General features: G+C 37.3%; 2 protein-coding genes across 3 annotated transcripts in view; one reads left to right on the top strand and one right to left on the bottom strand.

Annotated features, from left to right (window-relative positions):
* The window catches only part of LOC109424709 (sphingolipid delta(4)-desaturase DES1), a 429,300-nt gene that overhangs the window by 44,076 nt on the left and 373,134 nt on the right, over window positions 1–12,090 (top strand). The window lies entirely within an intron of this gene.
* The window catches only part of LOC134284301 (calcium/manganese antiporter SLC30A10-like), a 365,099-nt gene that overhangs the window by 247,621 nt on the left and 105,388 nt on the right, over window positions 1–12,090 (bottom strand). The gene's annotated exons all lie outside the window — the stretch shown is intronic.

The following is a 12,090-nucleotide window of genomic DNA, read 5'->3' as shown; positions in this document are numbered from 1 at the left end:
GCCACCATTTACACAAAATTTGCCGTTTCTGCAATTATCTCTCAAGTCGTGCGCAATTTAAAATATTTTGGAAGTTCATTTGAATAATATTTCTGGTGGAATTTTATATAGAATAATTTGCGGCATCAATTTTAAAATTTCTCAAATAACTATTTTATAAAATGCGTAGAAATTTCTGACGCAATCTTGCACTTTCTATCGCCATTCTATCGGTGTTAGAATTTTTGTCACAACTGTTGGAGAAACTGTTTCTAGAGAAATGTATCGATTAGCTTTAAGGGCAAGTTCTTCGGAATCCCAAGATGGCTGCCACCGGTATTCCTACTGAAATTATTAGATGCAACATGTCAAAGCAAGAAAAGTTTTGGTTGAAAAATTGAAAAAGAACAAATTGAGAATTTGGTTTAGGGTTTTTGACCTCATTCCCGGCACTACATGTTAACAAAGTTGTTCAATACCTAAATTCACAAGGAAACGACCGTTTTCGTCCACTTCTTCCATTTAAATCAGATACTTTATTGCGTGAACTTGTTGTTAACAGTGATTGTTGTGAAGATTTTCTGCCGGACAGTTGATTTTGAACGAGTTTACTGCACCTAGTGCAGCACCAATTCTCGGCACCAGTGCCGAACTTCCAGCAAAATCAAATGGGAAAAAACTTTGGCAGACATCTTTGTAGGCGTTATATGCACTGTGATGTGAAAGTTGGAAGGAAAATTATTTGCCGATCAAGTTATTAAACAAAGAGAAAATCGATAATGTGAAATCGATCATTGTAGATATGCCCGTTAGCTACTAGACCTTGTACTAAACCACCAAGCCCGTCTCCAAAACCTGGCGAAATTATATGAGGCAATAAATTGGGATACAAGAAGAAAAATAAATACTCCGAACAAATTTCATCAGCATCTCTGTTTATAAACCCTCCTGAAATACAGTAGGGTAGCAAACTACTTGGGCAGCGGCCGGTAATTTGGGCACTCTTCGCTATAACTCAGTCAATTACAAACCAATTGACTTGAAATTTTGTACACGGCTAGATACTTTACGTATCTCATCGCGTTCCATTTTTTTTTCAATTTTTATGTAAATATTTCACCAACTTCAGATGACAGATTTGCATCAGAAAATATTTTAAATTCACAAAGTTTCTCTTAAAAACACCAAAATCAGCTAAAAATGATATATTACTATTGAAATTTATTTTTAAAATAACTCCAAAACAGTAGGCTGTGGAATCACAGACAAACAGACATATTACTTAGAAGAAATTTCTTTCAAAAACATCGTTTGGCATCTCACTAGCACCCTCTATAATGCTCAATCCGCAGCATTCGTTTGCAGGTGTTGTTTCCCTCGGCTCGATGTAACAATTTATCAGGTGACGGCTCCCCCGTGCCGCCATCCATCACGGGGAATCGAAACTACTTAAAATCGAGATAAAAAATACTCAAAACTAAGTACTTTCAAAAGACTATCGTTTTGGATACTATCTTGTTCTCAGCTTTGAATACTTTTCAATCAAACAGGAAGAACAATCAAAACACTTGGCTTTGAGTAGTTTGATAGTTGTCATCTTCGAAAATTTTTTTGTTTACTTCTCCCACTTCCGAAGTATCCAAAATTAAGTATTGAACTTGTACTTAGTTTTGGATGAAAATTTCAGCCGTGCGCCATCTTGCCTGAAGTGAATAGATCAAATTACGTTTTCAACTGAAAGCTGCCTCATTGTGAGTAAGTTTTTTGATTCTCATTATTATTAAAATTGTTCTAATTGGTATTAATTGATTTTTAGAGCTAACGCCGAGCCGAAAAGGAGTACCGCATGCCCAACATGACATGAAAGAATTGTCCGCCACTGATGTGTCCGTTGATTGCCGGAACATTTGTATCATCCGCTATTTATAATTAATCGGTAAGTTGTGAATACTTTCAAGTGGCATAAAAAATTTAACGTCGAGATTTCGCACCAAAACAGAATTTCCAACGAAGGATGATAGCGATGGAAACGGAAAACTTGCCGGCCACCAGTAGGAACAACTATGAGATCCGGATAGCAGCATCATGAATAATATTAAATAGAATTGTTATATGAAGTGTATATTTATATATGGAGTATTTATGATAATAATAAAATTGTTGAATGCCATACGATTGCACTTAATTATATACCAATGAATATTCTCATTATTCATCAATTTTCGACAAAATCAGCTCTAGCTCAACACTTCACTTTGAGTAGTTTTAATCCAATAGTTAGTGATTGCGAAAAAGTGAAAATAACGCAAATCGAAGTTATTGTGAAACCACTCAAAATTGAGTATTATGCGAATAACTCAATTTTGACTGGTTTTACTTAGCTGTCAAGATGAGTGGAAAGTACTTAATTTTGAGTTATTTCGTTTCCCCGTGATTCATAAAACATGAATGCATTAACAAATTTTGAAAACGACGTATAATCAATGCTACACCATACTGAATGAGGGTTTATGATTGAGTCATTTTATGTAAACATTGATCGGTGTCGCGTTCATTTCTCTCCAAAATTGAGAGGTGATGTTGGCACAGCAGCGCCACCATGACACATGCGAGCACATTCCGAACCACACTATATTTTCAAAATGACCGTTGAATCGTGCGATGGTTGCGATTTGAGTAGTATGTCTGTTTGTCTGTGGTGGAATTTTGACTTGCCCCTGATCATCACAAAACACTAAGTACCGGAAATGCTTCGTTTCGGAGTAATTTATTTTGTCCCGCTAGATTGAGATCCTGGCCCTTAGTGCACTGTTCTTTCGCTCCTCCTTAGTGGAAACATCAAAACGTCTTTTAAGATTGGTACAGTTACATGTACAGTACTGATTCTCCGTAACCAAAGCTCTGATTGAGCCTAAATTTTTACTGTAACTCACTCACATCTTATATTTATTTTAATCCTTTATAAGGCCGAGAAAACTAGAAAAGTTGTCAACGCATACTATTATGGAATGATTATGTACAAAAACTCGCAGAAATCTAGGTGAAAATATTGTTGCCACAATGCCACTGCCCGTTTAGGGTACTTTTCTTCTCTTGACTTCGACAAAAAGCCGGAAGAGATTTTAGTGTGGATTAGGGCTCAACTCATAATATAATTTGAGTAGTTCTGCTCATGCTAACCCATAATTTAACTATTTCATAAAATATTCAACAAATGAACAGTTTTACAATAAGTTTGGGCTAAATTTCTTCACGCGGTCGAAATTAGCCATTTTTGAGACTACAAATAGCTCCCAAATTGTTGTTTAAGCTTTGTTTAGTAATCCTAAAAAAAGAAGTTCGAAATACATTAAGGGGACTCACCAAACAGATTAAATTGCTGCGTAAGCCATGATTTTCTGTTTATTTGAAATGTTTCATGAAATTGCGAATGAAATAACCAAAGATTGCCTTGGTGATCACGACGTTTAATCAGAATAAACTTTAATAAGCGGTTTACGCTGTCAAGTGAATCCCCCTATTGTTATAGAACCAGAGCCGGATTTACAAATGTGGGGGCCCGGGGCCACAGCGTTGTGGGGGCCCTTTAACAAGGAGATAAATTTTGCCCATATAACATGAAAAAAAAAACTAAAAAATATTATTGTTTCATACAAATATGTAAATGAAGGTATTGATGTAGTTATAGAAGAATGTGAATCTAGAACAATAAGCAGAACTAGCCAAAATGTCAATATTCGTTGAATTATTTATAACAGACTTCCCTGTCCAAGAGTGATGGGTTTGACGATGGCTTATCAAGCGTCGTCATATAGTGAAAATGGGTTTAAATAATTTCAATTTTAGTCTTTTATAATTATAGATTAGCTAAATTAAATATAGTAACGAAAATTAGTGAAATAGTAAATGGAATAGTATTTAAAAGTAACTAGGTTTTGAATTAAAGCATTTCTTTACAAAATTAAACTAAAATAGAATCTGAATAATCATACCATTGCTTTATTGACTTTAATTTATTAAACGCTTGATTTGTCATGCCTCCAGCATACGCTTAATCGCTGTCGCATGATCTAACAACAGTTGATTACGCGCAGTGCTGGGGGGACCGACAGGGCTTATTACCAGTCTATACTAACCCTTTAACTACTAACAAGACTGGGAAGCCAACGATCACTTATTGCACTTTTGATAGTAGTATTAGTAGTAGTAGTTAGTAGTAGTAGTAAGAGTAGTAGTAATAGTAATAGTAGCAGCATTTTATTAACAAGTTGATTCGTACTATTCTTTTTCACTTCTTCGAAATTATTTTTATAGCAACTATAAACTCAGGAGTGGATAGCATAACGACATTGATTGCAGCAGGGTCCAACCTTATTATGTAATGCAAGAGTGCATATGGGATGTCTCTGCATTACTTATATCTTCTAATTAAGACAGGGCAGGGTGATAAGAAAATCGCATTAGTGAATGAACAATTTAGAATCTAAATTTTAGATGTTGAATGCTGTTCACTCAAGAAGTTCACTGGTGCAGGTAGAAAAAAAACTTTTGAATCTCTCTATTTCTTAGCATAGTAACAAGAAACTATATTTAAAACTGAATATAAATTATGCTCTCTATGATGCTCAACAATGCTATAAACAGAATACTAAAATTTCCGGGCCGCCATTTTGTGGAGTTTGGCGGCCCATTGTCTTCTTGTCATTTCAGGTTCATTTTCTACAACGCGTGGCTACAAAGAGTGAACAATACCATCGTCTAGGGGGCATTTTGGAGCTAAATTCGGTGAGTCTGTTCCATTATATTTACGCTGTCATTATTTTAAATTCACCATGGATAGTTGCGGCCTTTTTTTTACATGCATATTGTTATGCATCTGTTTGTGCACATTTGTTGTTACCCATCTTTCGTGTATTTACTCAACTAGCACTGTAAAGTTCGTCACTTCGAGTGTCGGCCTAATTCTTAGTATTCATTTCATTAAAACTACTATTGTTGTACAGTCCACATATTTGATGTTGCCACTATGGGCACGTTGAGCACCGGTTTGTCCACATCTGCTAGAGCTTTTGGCTGGGGGTGGGTCTGGTTTGCATGTTTAGCGGGGGCCTACCACAATTTGGGAGTGTGAGGGGGGGGGGGGAATCTCTGCATTGAACTTACTACTCATCAATTCCGTGGGGTATCTAGAAGACAATTGACGATAAGATTGGAAAAAGCTTGCAGTTGGGAACTAGACTAAAATAGTGGCCGATAGAAAACAACGCGCTAGACAGCATTATTATTCATTTTTTTTTTTAATATTTACCCATAGGCTTTTCGCCGGTTGGCAGTATAGTATTTAGCTGTGTACGAATATACGGATTAGTTGGTGTACAGATGACAGGGTTCTCACGGGAAGTGCTTCAAGCGAGGCTTACATAACAACTGACAATAAAGAAACCTATTTTCCTTGACTTTCTACGCAATGGACATCTGACCGAACACACGTGTTTTCGTTAATCTCCTAGGCATTATTAAGACATGACGTATGTGCATGACGGAACAACTAGCAGGACACAGTTCCAGACGTCTCTTTTTAATAACGATATTCAGCATATTTCCAATAAAACTACACTTCAATAAAGCAAAGACTAAAGCTGCTATGATAGAACAGATCAGAATGACTTAATTGACTTTTTGACTACATATTGGAGATCTACTTCGAATAACTGACAAATTGACAAGAACCTAACTAAATACATGGACCATACTACAAAAAAAAAATTGACAAAAAGAAAAAAGGGGAAACTTTTATTAAAACTATTTTTGTTCAACGCAGGCCAAAACAGTGTCGACTTGGGCCACGATATGCCTACGTACTTCTGTGTGTTGAAACAAAAATAGAGGCTCATAGAAGCAAACGTAGGGAAAGGGTGCGGTGTTAGAACATAAGCACAGTGTGCTACCGCCGTAATCACTTTGAAAAAAAAAAAAAAATATTTATAACAGACTTGAAATTCTAGCGTGAAAGCAATGATAAAAAAATAATATAAAGTAAAAGAAAAATATTTTCAAGAGTGCATTCACCGCATTGAATCCCAGATTTAGTCTAAATTCAAGCCAGAGCTCATAGAAAAGCTTCAAGAAGAATTTATAGCTGAAATGTTCAAGAAATCCAAAGAGAATTTATATTGGATCTCTGCTGTAATCAGCAAAAGTTGCTGGTCGATCACTATGAAGAATGAACACTTGACAAGAACTTGTTCTAACACTTTTCAAAAGAATTTACTACATTACCCTGGAATCAAAGAGAATAGTCCAATTAAAAATACTAAAGAAATTTTAGAGGAAATTTATGATAAGTTCCTGATGGAATTTTTGACACAATTCCCAATAGAATTTTCTATTGACCCTCGAGCGATCGTTCTGTTGTATTTTGTACAACACGTTGAAAAAATCTTGCTTTTTTACTCAACAAATTTAGCAGGAACTTTATTACTCCGTAATTCATAGAGGTTTGAAGTTCCTCTAGAATTTAGTCATAGATTTTTTTTTCAAGATATCCGGTGATTTTTCTTAAGCAAATGCACAACAAAAAATAAATGTTAATAAATTTTGAAGGTAAAATTAATAATTTTATGAATAAATGGACAAATATTTGCAGTCTTACTCAAAAGAATCACATCATACCACAAACATCTTGCCAGTAGACAGTAATTCGAAGTTCTTATGACAAAAATCAAATCAAGAGCAATTTCTTGCACTACTTTATTTTCTTGCTTCGCATTTTTTTGTTCGTGAAGTTGCATTTTGTGGGGGCCCTGGCCCCCACCTAAATCCGGCACTGTATAGAACAGAATAAAATACAAACAGTACACCCTAAAACCGATCAGCACTAAAGTGCATAATTTCCATACTATACAAAATGTGTAGTGTAACCCTTGTACATTCACAAAATCAGCTCCTGCGTCCACAAAATCGTGAAATTCGCAAAAAAAAATGTACGGCAATTTAGCTAGGTTTACTAGTGACCTTGGCAAACAAAAAATATCGACATTTCGCATCTAGAAGAGTGTACGAGCTGTTTTTGTGAATGTATTACTGTTACACATTTTTGGTGTAGTCTGGATACATGCCCTTATGAGTAGGTCTTACACGTTCTAGGTACTGAGCGGTCTTAGCGTGTAGGTGGCAATATAGTTGCCACTACCTTATAAAGGGTTGAATGTACGTTGAAAAATAATTTTTGAGATGCTTTTTGCTTAGCGGAAATGACGAAAAAAAAACACATTTTTTTTTTGAAATTTTGGTCAACTTTCATCACATTTTTTCCAAATTTGTTGGTCTAAGAGTCCACGTAGTTTATGGACAGACTCTGATTGTAAAAATATTCGGGAGTTATTTACGTGTTTTCACAACTCAACGCTTTTAATTTGAAAAATGATTCCAAGCTCTATTTATCTTTCTATTAGATATCGAACAGTTGAATATTTACTAGTCCGCAGTCGAAGATACTTACCACAATTTGCACGACACTGCAAATATACTATTTAAGTGTTGAGAATTGTTAAAACCACGATGTTCGTTTATTTAAAACTGGATTAGGTAGCTACTTACCCTTCTGACAATTATACCGCGCACACAGTGTGTAGAGAAACGGCAGCATCACTGCGCAGACACAATCGTGTTTATTCTACGAATGAGGTAACTCTCCGTTTGATTTACACACGAGCCACCTCATTTTCTTCTTTATGGCTCGACGTCCCCACTGGGACTTGGCCTGCCTCGCTTCAACTTAGTGTTCTTTGAGTACTTCCACAGTTATTAATTGAAGGGCTTTCTTTGTCTGCCATTGCATGAATTTGTATATTGTGAGGCAAGTACAGTAGACGTTCGATAAGTGCAACATGTTTACGTTTCAGTTACCGAATGAAATTCGCTAACTGCAACGACTGACAGCCGTCAAACAGTTGTCAATTGCTGTTGGACGCAGCCAGAAATGCACTCAAAAACATCGCAATGCAGCTGTAGTGCATCCGAAAAACATCGCAACTCTGATGACGTTTCGTTTTTGACAGATAGCGGTGCGATAACTACAAAACTGTTGCACTTAGCGGACTTGCAGTTAAAAAGCATTGCAGTTAAACCGTTTGCACCGAGCGAACGTCTACTGTACAATGATACACTATGCCCAGGGAGTCGAGAAAATTTTCCCAACCGGAACGGGAATCGAACCCGTTGTCTCCGGAATGGCGATCCATAGCCTTAACCACTAGGCTAACTGGAGACCCCACCCACACCACCCTCCTCATAAGAGTCGAGATTTCTCACCTTGATATTCGAGTCCAGTTGCGTCACATCACTCCAGTTGTAGAATAAACACAAATGTAAAATCTGATCTCATCGGCATCGATCGCTGAGAGCAGGAAAAATCTATTGTCCTCCTCAATGTAGTGAAAGCTACTATAGTATTAACTTAACTATACTCGAAGAACGTGCATGGTGGATACGTACAGATTAGGCCTGTCCAGCTTTTCAAAAATGTTCTCTGATTCTCAAGTCCACCCCCATATTTTGATTGGCATTCTGAAAGGAGTAACTTGTCAAAATTTCAGCAAAAACCATTGAAATTAAGAGGTGCATCAAATCAATTTTGTGTTTTTCGACTATTTTTGAATTTCATAAAATCATAACTACACTAAAACTTGTCAAAACTTAATTCTTTCGGCAGAAATTGAAAGTTATACCTGTATGCTACAACTTCTCCGAACAACGTGTGCCAATAAAGTTGAAGGAAAAATGTGTAATTATCACATTTGTGATCAGAAAAACCTTAAAAAGATGATTTTTTGATAGCTTTCGTTCTGGAACACACTAATATACGTAATAAGTTGGATTTTTCAAAACGGCATCATATTCTCCAATGTTTTTTGGTTATTTGCTTCTTTGACACCAATGCTGTAGGAGTTGAGCAAAAAAGTTGGAGGGGTTGTATACTAGACACGACCGCAAGTCTGACGTTGAATAACGTCCGTTTATAAATTAGTTTCGATTATTGAATGCTGTAATTAACATTGATAAAGACTGTGATGCGAAATTTTGATTTGGTTTAGTTTTATTGTAGACGGCGATTGATAGTGGAGTATGTTATATGGGTTCATTCATATATTACGTAATGCAAAATTTGGCAGTTTTCGACCCCCTCCCTCCCGCACGTAACAACTTCTATATGGGATATTTTGAAATTTTGTATGAAGCGTAACACAGCTCGAGACCTCCCTCCCCCTCAGTGTTGCGTAATATTTGAACGGACCCTATGGATTCGATAGTTAATCCTTGAGCGGAATTTTCGGTGGCCCTGAAAAGAACTGTTGGTTTGATTGGAGATGGTGATAGGTCAATCTTGTTGTTAATGAAGATTGATTTGTCGCCATGTCATGCATCTTGATGCCGATGAAAGTTTGTGGAACAAGCTCAGAAGATTGGTTGGAATCGGTTGGTGTTACTGTTTTGAAAAATATGCAATTATTGAATAAAAAGACAATAGGGTTAAGTACTGTTCCTTTTAATTCCACTAAGAATTTGCATACTTTGACAGATACGTATTTCAACCTCAACTGTAAGTTCATCTTCAGTGTCTTGTACTTGACTCGACTTCACCATCATGCAATAATTCTTAGTAGATAATCAAAGTTTATCCGACAAACTACATGGTTAACTCATAAATACTGTCAGCATCGGTCGATGGTGGAGGAAGCACCGCATAGCATCTCTAGGTTTCATACCTCACATTTCGAGGAAATGTCAAATCCTCGAATAATCATCTTTGAGTTGTTGCTGGAGCCGTGTTTGACGCCAGATTGATGCAGATTTCAGATCCTATCGCACAATATCTCTGCTTTTGCAGGTTTTTGAAATTTTGAATGGACGCTACAAGACTTGACCGGCGTAGTAGTTGGTTTTAACATATTTTCATAAACGAATTTGTCAAAACTATTTAATAATCTTTACCTATAACAGGATTGTCTTGGTAACCGTTCATTTTATAAGAATTAAAACCTATGCAATCCAACAGATCATTCAAAAATGCAAATCATCAAGCTTTTGCTGATGGTGAACTAAATTTACCAATACTTAATCAAATAACTAATAATTTTTAGATATCGTTCAGTTTTCTTCTAGATTGTGTGGCAAAAATGGGCATAGAAGTGTTCAATTTTTGCATGAGATGGAAATCAGTAGCCATCCAAATCCAAAACGGCATCGGTGGCGTTGACTCCGATGGGGTTTTGCGATGGAGATGCTGCGCAAACTCGGGACAAAAGAAAGCCTTCGTTGTGGCCGCGCACCAGTTTGATCTGGCTGATTGCTCCACTGGCGCCGCGTACAACGATGCGAAGGAGAGCGTAACAGCCGGCAACCACCGCGCTCGGCTTGCCAAAGCATACTGATGGAAAACGCAAACGGAGAAACTGGCTAGCTCTCCTTCGATGCGATCCCCTCGAGGGGTCAAGAAAGAATGATGGAAGATGAGAAGAAGCAGTTTGCTTTTATACGGCACAATCGCCTGGCTTCCCCTCTCGAACATGATTGGTTAAATGTGAGGAGAGTAAAATTCAACGATGCCATACAAATTTATCTGCAATTATTTATTATAGCGGAGTATTAAAATATACTAAAATGATTATTACTAGCCATTTCCAAATCAGTATGTAGGCTTAGGATTAACCAATATTATAATGTTTAGTAAGGAATGACAATTCAGGCCAAACATTTCAAAAGGTCCTATCTGCATTTGAGAGGCTCTCTTTGATCACTTTTTCTTTCAATTATTGCAATGTAATGGTACACTTTTCAACAACTTTTGCAGTACAAATCGAAAGACGACTGTTTTGACCATCGTTCAATGCAAGGAGACAATCATAAAACAAATAAACAGCTGAGATATTAACGAAAGAGAGGGAAACGAAAGAGAGGGAAACCAAAGAGAGCCTCTCTTCTGCAGATAGGACCTTTAGACATGTTTGGCCTGAATTTCTAAAGATTACAGATATTTGAAATTCTAAAATTCTTATTGAAATTTGGCAACGCTGGTTAACAGTTTTCATTTTCCAGCAAACCTGCCATTTTTCAAAGTTGTAGAAATTTCAAGCAGATTTATGATGCGCGCATAAGTTTAGGCTTTTGTTACCGTATCTTGAATTTAGAATAGATTCTACATCAAGCGGTTAAAATATTCCCAGTTGTTGCCATGCCCATCCGCTACCACACTGGGAAAATGCGAATGAGCCACGGCTGCTTCTAGGTTGCTGGCGGTGCTCTCGAAGTAGGTTTCAAAATGTTTGCAGGAATTCGAATCAACTCTTACGTGGAATATAGAATTGTAGCCCTAATCAGGGCTGTTTAATTTTGATTTCACAAAACCAAACCGCGTTGCTGCCATGTCGTCGGCGCCCATCCGCTTCCGAACTGGGGAAATGATAAATTATTCCACTACCGCCGCTGCTGCTCGGTTGTCGTCGATGCGTCCGTCCGTCTAGCGCGGTCGACAGCGTGAGAATGTGCTGTGAGAAGAGAATGCTGAGCGAAAATGTTAACCGAGCTGTGCTCCTCCGTCTCTGATCTGGTAAACGAACTGCCGCACGCGAAGAGGCACCGACCATCGCGCTCGGCATGCCAAAGAACACTAAAGGAAAACGCAAACGGAGCAAACTGCACAGCTCTCTGCCGATGCGTTCCCCTCGAGGTGTTGATGAAGAATGAAGGAAGATGGGAAGAAGAAATAACTTTTATACTGCCAGGCGCTCGACGGAAAAGTCCAAAACTGCGCTCGATCGTGATTGGCTGGATAAAACATGGGTTCACTTTTCTCAAATTTTCAATAGTTTGTTGTTGAAAATCAATAGTAACCTTAGATACGTTCGATGCGTAGATAAATTTGTGATCAATTCATGCAAAAATTTTGAAAATCCATCAATAAATGGCAAAGTTATTAGCGGTCAAAATCTAACCACTTTTCGTTACATGCTCAAATTTTCGGTTTTCTGAAGTTACACCCCTATATGTTGCCGAAGGACGTTATTCAACGTCAAAATAACTAAAATTCGTGAAAGCCAAATGTGGCCTGAA

This window comes from Aedes albopictus, chromosome 3 (assembly GCF_035046485.1).
Source record: "Aedes albopictus strain Foshan chromosome 3, AalbF5, whole genome shotgun sequence".
NCBI lineage: Eukaryota > Metazoa > Arthropoda > Insecta > Diptera > Culicidae > Aedes > Aedes albopictus.
The sequence above is the reverse complement of the archived record's forward strand: the minus strand, read 5'-3'. Positions and strand labels throughout refer to the sequence as shown.